This window comes from Crotalus tigris, unplaced genomic scaffold (assembly GCF_016545835.1).
Source record: "Crotalus tigris isolate CLP2741 ecotype Arizona unplaced genomic scaffold, ASM1654583v1 scf7180000024369.3102671, whole genome shotgun sequence".
Classification (NCBI taxonomy): Eukaryota; Metazoa; Chordata; class Lepidosauria; order Squamata; family Viperidae; genus Crotalus; species Crotalus tigris.
Window position 1 is genome coordinate 2009827 of NW_024100539.1, and position 8794 is coordinate 2018620.

Below are 8794 nucleotides of genomic sequence, written 5' to 3' on the forward strand. Positions count from 1 at the left end.
CTCCCTTGGATGGGAATCGGGAGAAGAAGCGAGTTAGGTGGGCATTGGAAGGAGAGGCAAAAAGGTCCACCTGGGGAAGCCCGAAGCGGTGACAGACCTCCCTGAAGATCCTCGGGTGTAGTTGCCACTCCGAGTGATCTATTGTTGATCTGCTCAACAGATCTGCTTGGATGTTTGCCTCCCCCGATATGTGGTCGGCCTTTATGGAGGCCAGATTTTGTTCCGCTCAGGCCCCCAGTAGGAGGGCCTCGGCCGAGAGCGAGCGAGAGTGTGTGCCCCCCTGACGGTTTATGTGGGCCTTGGCTGTCATGTTGTCCGTCAGGACCAGTACGTGCCTGCCTTTTATGCTGCTGTGAAAATGCCTTAACGCTAGGTGAATAGCCCGCAGCTCGAGCCAGTTTATGTTGTGTCGGAGATCCACCGCTGACCAGCGGCCCTGTGTCCACTTGGTCCCCAAGTGGCCTCCCCAGCCGAATAAGCTCGCATCTGTTGTGACTACTACTCTGTCTGGTTCCCTGAAGGGGGACCCCCTGAGGAGAGCTGGAGATAGCCACCACCTGAGGGAGTGTCGTACTCTCAGAGGTATGCCTACCCTCTTCCGGGATGCACTGATTTGTTGTCTCTGAAACGGGAGCATGAACCATTGCAGTTCTCTTGAGTGCAGCCTTGCCCAAGGAACTATTGCTATGGTCGATATCATCTTCCCTAGCAGCTGGGAGAGGCAGACCAGCGTCACTGACTGACCGCGGCTTACCTGTTTTACGGCTTTCTTTATGCTGCTGAGGCGTTCCTGTGATAGGTACACCTTGCATTCCTTTGTGTCTATGACCGCTCCCAGGTGGAGTATTCTCGTAGTTGGGGTTAGATGGCTCTTTGGAAAGTTCACCGAGAAGCCGTGGTCCTGCAGCATTTTTATCACTAACTTTAGGTCCGCCCGAGACTGCTGGGCGGACGATGACTGGATTAGAATATCGTCCAGGTAGCACTGGACTCTGACTGGTACGTTTCTTAGTTGTGCTGCCAGAACCGCCAGAATCTTGGTGAACACCCTGGGCGCTGATGACAGGCCGAATGGAAGTGCCCTGTATTGAAAATGGTGCCCCCTGTAGGCAAACCGTAGAAAGCGGCGGTGAGCCAGAGAGATAGGGATGTGCAAGTATGCCTCCGTGAGGTCGATCGATGCCAGAAAATCCCCTTTCCTTACGCTTCCAAGGATGGAGCGTAGTGTCTGCATTTTGAATTTGCGGTATTTTATGTAGAAATTTAGCCTTTTCAAATCCAAAACGGCTCTCCAATCCCCCGAGGGTTTTGGGACCACGAAGAGGATAGAATAAAACCCCTGGTCTCTCTGGTTCATCGGCACCGGCTCTACGGCCCGTATGTTTAGAAGGTGCTGAACGGCCTCGTTCATGAGCCTTCTCTTTGTTGGGTTTGTGGGACAGGGGCACGGGCGGAAGCGGTTCGGGGGCTTTGAGAGAAATTCTAGAGATAGACCATGACGTATGGTGTTCCTGACCCATACGTCCGTGGTGGTCTCTTCCCACTGGGGAGCAAACCCTGCTAGTCTGCCCCCTATGGGAAGGTCTGGGCGGGAGTCATCTGGTACGGCGGAAGGGGCGGTTGTTCCCCCGAAAGGGCCGTCTTCCCTGTGTTTGCCTATGTCTTGTGTTCTGTCTGTCCCCCTGTCTTTCCCTATCCTGTCTAGCTTGGAAGGGTTGGGAATTTTGAAAGTAGTTGACCCTGGCTTCCGTACGAAAGGATTGTTTCCTTCCCCAGGAGCCGGGTCTCTTGTCCTGCCTTTTAAGCATGTGTTTAAGGACCTTGCGCTTGTCCTTGTTCTCTGTCAGGTATGGCGTTAGTGCCTCACCAAACAGCTTTGCCCCTTGGTACGGAGCCGAAGCCAATTTCCACTTGGATTTGGTATCCGCCTGCCAGTTCTTTAGCCAGAGGATGCGCCTGCTCGTGTTGTTTGCCGCCATTGCCTTGGCTGAAAACTTGGTCGCTAAAAGTGTTGCGTCCGACGCATATTCCATGGCCGCTACCATTTTGCTGAGTTCCTGATGAGTGCGTATATCTTCCATGGGAACCCGGCCCTGTAGCTCACGGAGCCAACAAAGTGTGGCTCTGGTGAAAAAGGACGCGGAGGTAGATGCCCTGGTAGCCCAAGCTATTGCCTGGTGCGTTCTCCTGTAGTTGGACTCACTCTTTCGGTCCTCGGCTTTAAGAGCCTCAGCAAAATCTCCTGATATGGCCGTGTCCGATATCAGGGGACCTATGGGTTCGTCCACCACCGGCACCTCCAATGTTCCCTCTAGCTCCCTTGCTACGTTAAATAGCTTCCTCTCCGCATTGCTAGGAAGCGGTAGGGAGGTTGGCGCTGCCCACTGTTTCCTTATTGTGTTTAGGAACATGGTCGGGCATGGTATGCGGTGTTGAGTGGTTACCTTTTCGGCGAACGTCGGCTCAGCCTCCGTGTCAACTGTGACAGGCTCCGCTGGTGTCCCATGCCCCAGATGGGCTGTGGCCTCAGCCTTGCGCAGAATAGTAACAAAAAGAGAAGGGTTAAACAGGCCGCTGAAGGACGGCCCTTGAGGTGAGGTGTCCTCCTCCTCCTCAGACATTTGAATCCCTTGTGACGTACCTGGCTGGTCCAGGTAAGCTTCCTCAGAGACCGACGAGTCTGAGACGGAGGAGAGGTCCTGATGGTCCTCCGTTTCCTCCCGATGCCTCGTTCTAAGTCCTAGAGACTTGGCTTTTGAAGTTTGAGCCCTGGCCTCAAATGCACGGTCCACTGCCTGTGCTATTAGGGTAGCTAGCAGATCCCCCGTCAATGCAGGAGGAGTGACCATTGCCTGCGACCCTGCAGGTGCTGTGGTTAGCATGGTCCTCGGGGTTTCCTGTAACCTCCGTGGGGAGGGGGATCGGGAGAGCGATGAGAATTCGCCTATCCCACCCTCTGTTTGGGACTGTGATGAGCTCCCTAATGACCAAATGGCCCGTGGGGATGAAGGGAGACCCAGCGGTAGATCAGGACCTATTCCCCCATTCTGCCTATTTTCAATTCTGGCCCTTTTCTGGGCTCTGTCGAACTCTTTTTCTAGGGCTTGGTGTCTTCTGATTGCCTGTTTGTCAGCCTTCTTTGATGACTTCCTTGCAGCCTTTCTAGGGGCTGCAGAGGATTCCGAATCCTCTGAAGCAGGTGCTCCAGAGGATGAAGGCGGGGCTCCAGTGGAGGGAATGATTGCTTCCTCCATTCTCCACTAACGCTGGGCCGCGATAGGGGGGACCCAGGTAGTAGGAGAGCTCCAACTTTGAGTAAGGACAGGCGCACTACTGGGGGCGTCTGGAACTCAGGAGCAGACTCTGCAAATTGTCAGAGTTAGTCACTGTGCACGGATAAGAACAGGCACGCTAATGGGAATGCCTGGAACCCGGCTTGACTATGGTGGGTAAGGACAGGCACGCGACTGGGGATGCCTGGGACCCACCACTAAATCCAGAGGCGTACGGGCCACTAATGGGGGACCCGAAGTCTGGAAGGAGCCAAAGGCAACTAAACACAGTTAGTTATGAAAGGTTCTTATTTACTTTAGGTAGAAGACACCAAGTCCTGGAACCAGTAGCTATGTGTCTGATTTGAATGTCTCTGAATGAATAATAGATGCTTTAGTACCCCAGTACTGCTTGCCTATTAATTCACTCCAGCGGCTGAACCTAGCTTTCTTAAGGAACTTTAACTCCCCTGTTTGGACAAAAAATATGGCCGCCGCTGCCAGGAAACTACTGCGCATGTGTTAACAAGGCTGCCTATGCCACGTGCGGTTGTAACAAAGAGCTGCGCGTGCTTCCAGCTGTGCAGACAATGGCGCCTCGTTTAAAAAATCCTGAGCAGCCTGGAGTGAAAAGACTGCTCCTTCGCACGCCAGCTGTTTCCCTTAATCAATCTCCCTCCCAGCATGCGTCCCCTTTGTCCTCCGCTTCCCTCGCTAACTGCTTGCCTTTCTGTCTTTTTTTTTTGTTTGTTTTAAACGCGAGGGGTTGCCCGAGCCTCCCCGTTTGTTTAAGGCGGCTGCCGGCTGCTGGAAGGTGGCTGGGGTTGGTTAGGGAGGGGAGTTAGGGATTTCCCCCTTTTAAGTGGGGGTGGTTTCCCCTGTAGGAATCTGACTTCCTGAGTTTAACAATTTAGCAAGGAAATTTTTGAGTGGTCAATTAAATTGAATTAAATTATCTCTAATTAACTTTTAAACTAAGCAATTTCAGCTACTAGAAAAAATCCCCCCTAATGGAAAGGAACTATACCTGCCCAGGAGCCAAAAGTTGTAGATGTCTCTGCATGGCCAGATCAGTCAAGACTAAAGGATCATGGTCCAAGACGGGGCGTGGCAACTTTGGCTGACTGATCTGATTGGCCAGGAATGCAGTCTCAACCCACTGCGTGGATTATCCATCTCCAGTGCTGGAGAACTAAGTATACTACATCAACGGCATTTCGCTGGTCTATTAATTTAGTCACTTTATCATAAGATTGGTTTGGCATGATCAGTTTTTAACAAATCCGTCCTGGCTACCGGTTATAACTTTGTTTGCTTCTATTAATGCCAGTAAGAACCTACAGAAGACATGAGGAAGTTAAGGCAAGAAAGAATTACTGCAAATATTGTTGGCTGTTATTGGAAAAAGTAGGGGTGGAATAAAATATAGTATTAATGTGTGATCAGTTCAGGTGGGAAATTTCTTTGCCTTTACAGTGGAATTTGATAATGCACAAAAGTCAAAATATATGTAAAATATGCAAATATATTTGCCTTTGTTTCCAAGCTTAGAAAAGACAGGCCAGATTATTTCAATGAAAGAGGTAGACTTCCTAATTGATTTCCAGAGAAACTTGAAATATACTCAAATGCTTGGACATTCATTTCTACAACCTCTATTTATTCATAATATTTTAAAAACAAGTTCTAAACAAGGAATGATATAAAGAAAACAGGGCTGAAAAGCAACACAAAGTTAAAAACACGAGTTAATGCATTCATTGATTAACAAACCAATGAACAAATTTTTAAAGAAACTCTTTTTATGATCCAGAAATCCAGAAATTGGGTACAGTAAAATAACGGTGCTTGCTGCTAAAAATAGCCTAAGCTCAGGTCTTCCTATCTTTTTTGCAAGAAATCTCTTGCAAAGGTTTTGTAATACAACATTAAACTAGAGTACTGACAGATATATGACTTGGGGAGGTATACTAAGGCCTTGGATAGAGCTCTTGTCAAGCCTCTTTGGTGGGTGTAATGAAGCATTTCCCTTAGCTTCTCTCAAAAGGAGCAAGTCAGCTTCAACTGTCAGAGGCTCACTCAAGTGACTGGAATGGAAGATACCACATGCTCTTAGTAACTTGATTATTTAGCATTGCCAGCATTACATTCATTTATCAATAACATAATTATTCCTAGTACCATCCCAAAACAATAAGCAATCAGAAATGCTGATGTTATTGAAACAATAAAATCATTAGACACAATTCCATTTGTAATGGCTACTATTCATTTTTATGACTTAGCTATATGGTAGGTTTCAGAAGGTTACTGAAGTTCATATAGCAATAATCTATGTGAATAATCTAAACATTCTACCAAAACAATAACTTTCAAGACTGCCAACGCACATGCGTGTGCGCGCAGACACACCCACACACACAAACTTAAAATTTACATAAAAGTGGAAGTTGAGAATCTGTTTGGATAGTTCCTTTCTCAAGGTTTGTCCCCCAAACAGCTGATTCTCAGAAAAGGCCTATATTCAATAAACTAATATCCGTGTTGGCTGCAACTGTACAGAGATGATTAGATGACAACTACAGTATTGTACTACCACAAGTAATACAACAGTATAAACACTGGTACTATAGAAAAATATACTGATAGTTTAGTGTGATCCTGCTTGTAAATTGAAAAATAATTTCTTTATGCTGACAAAGAAAACAGAAACTAGGATCCCAGTGTAATCTGAACCATCACACGTCATCCATATTACGTCCCACTAATTTGAATATCTTACTCCTGATTAAATGTATGAAACATAGAATTTGCCCATCTCTCAGTGGCCAAGCATTATCGATCAAACCAAGACATGTTTTAATTGTACAGATGCCAGCTTTCCATCTGCAGGAAACCTTGCAAATAAGAAAACATTTAATGAACAAGACCTATGGAATTTAAGTCATGTTAAACTAACTTGGACTGCATAGTTCAGGAATTGTTAACTCACATAAAAGATCTCCATGAAATATTTTAAAGCTATATGTGCAATGATTACTTATTTAGTGGTTAGACTTATATTGACTCTTTCATTCCAGAACTCAAGGAGGCAAACAGAACAATCTCTTTTTCTGTTTTTCCCCTAACAACAATCTTATGAGGTAGATTGGTTTGAGAGTGGTCCAAAATCACCAACTGAGCTTCCATGGCTGAGGGTAAACTAAAATCCACATCTCCCTGTTATTAGAACAACATCTTCATCACCAGATCAAGTTGACTCTCTAGTGCAGTGGTGGCAAACACATGGCACATGTGCCAGAGGCGGCACTCAAAGCTCTCTCTGTGGGCACACACATCATCGTCCCATCCCCGCTTCCCCCTGCGGCCCCCTCCTTACCAGCAGCCCCCCTGGAGGAGAGTTGCCCCCAAGCGCGACCTGCACAGAGCAGCGCAGCCAAGGACATAGCCAGGCAGCAGGGACAAGACTCCGCCCTTGCGCCTCATAGCATGCAGATGATGCTGCGAGGTGTGGGCGGAGGGCGTGGCTTCCATGGTGCTGCAGGGCTGCCTGGGCAATCTGCTGCGGTGGGCCATAGAGGTGGTGCGTGGCCCTGCGGGTGGGGGGGCAGGGAGTGGGCGGGGGCAGGGCAGGCAGGGCTGGAGGTGGAGCGGTTTTTGGACACTCGGTCTCTGAAAGGTTCGCCATCACTGCTCTAGTGTATTATTTTAAAACCACGTATTATTCTAAAATAATTCAAATCATACTGTAGACAGAGATAAAGCTTGAAAGGGTTTTAAGTTCTGTTTTTGTGTACTTTCAAAAGCTTCATACAAAGTAGACATTTTCCCAAAAAGAACTTTATTCAGGTTTGGTTAGAAGTGCCAGGGGTTGAATCTGGGAATATTTTTCTGGAAAAAAATATATTCTAAAGCAGCTGCAGTTTTCAAACTACAGTGTACTTTTATATTCTATAAGTTATAAGATATAGGTTCAAGGAATTCAAAATGGGGTGTTTTGACTTTTCCAGAAATATTTTGACCCACTTGTTTCAAACTCAATACACTTCCTGAATGGTCAAAACAGCACTGGAATATTTCCAATAAGATAATGGGAGCTATTTTCAACTCAAAACTATGCTTTGTGCTGAAATCAGGCCTTCCTAGATCAAATTTTTTCAAATTTAAAACATTCTAAAGATTACTACAAAGAATCACTTTTTAAAATATTAATCCTTGTACGTTTTGCACTACAAACCTCTCAAGGAAGTATACAACCTAGCTTTAGAATTTATAAAGGTCTACTTTATTAAAAAGAACAATGCTCTGAACTAAAGGCCTATCCATAATGAAATATGTTGTTTTGAATGAAGAAATCTAGTTAACAGCTCACAATCAAAACTTAAACAGGAATTATTTATATATTTTTATCTATGCACATCCTATGCGTAGAAATTTTAAATCAAATTCAGTTCAGTGAGGCTTATTTATTTATTTATACCACGCCTTTATTAATTTTTTATAAATAACTCAAAGCAGCAAACATACCTAATACTTATTCTCAAATACTATATAGGATTGCAATGTGTTTAATATTGAATATAAATCCATTCATATTCAGTTAATATAATTTTACTTAAAACATAGTTGTTAAAGATCAGTTGTTTGCTGACAAAATATGCATATACTGCAAATTAATATGAATCTATAGAATTTAATACTTAATATTTATTAACATTACTTTAATATTCGCAAGTTATATTAAACGTTAACTATGCAATTAAGAAATGAAAATAATTCCATTTTGTGGAATTATGTGAATGTAACTTATTTGAACACAATTAGAACTTGTAAGACTATTACCTAAAGTTGCTCTTATGATCTATACTGAGACTTTTATTCATTCTTCAAGAAAAAGGGAATTACTTTTTTTTTAAAAAAATGATATCTCAGAACTTTTATCTAAAAGTGTACAATTTAAGTGTACAACGTAAATTACTGTATTCAAACTATATTACCCTTTTTTCATAGAGCAAGTTACTTGTTACTACATTCTAAGAGCTGAACATAAATAATTCTTCAAAACTAAAGCTCAACATCTTTACCATATGTATGGCCAACTGGACTCCAAGTAAGGTTTTTCACCAAGCAACTGTCTTGTTCAAAAATATTTGTCTACATTGGCAACTAAGTTAGAAAAGGCACTTTTATCAATGTATACATGTTATCAGAGAGCATTGCTCTAGTCTAAGAAGAATTTGTTTTTTTTTAAATTTCAAATGATAAGCAAGAGAGCAGCATATACAAAGCTGCAGGTTACTTGTTAGATTCCCTAACCAAGGCCTATGGAGATACATGGGCCATCTGTGCACATATCACAGTTCAACCATACCTCGCAGGCTTTAACAAATCAACAACACAATATTCTCTTACGTTAACAAAATCATTAAAAATATCCCAGTAACTTCACAACAGAACAGACCAAACCCTAGGAGCATGATTTGGAATTGGATGTATATAAAGTTTTCTAGTTCTTCAACTTC

At 44.3% G+C, this 8794-nt stretch overlaps 1 protein-coding gene across 2 annotated transcripts in view; it reads right to left on the minus strand.

The window, feature by feature from the left end:
- MBD5 (methyl-CpG binding domain protein 5) overlaps positions 1–8794 on the minus strand; it is a 198792-nt gene that overhangs the window by 188340 nt on the left and 1658 nt on the right. The window lies entirely within an intron of this gene.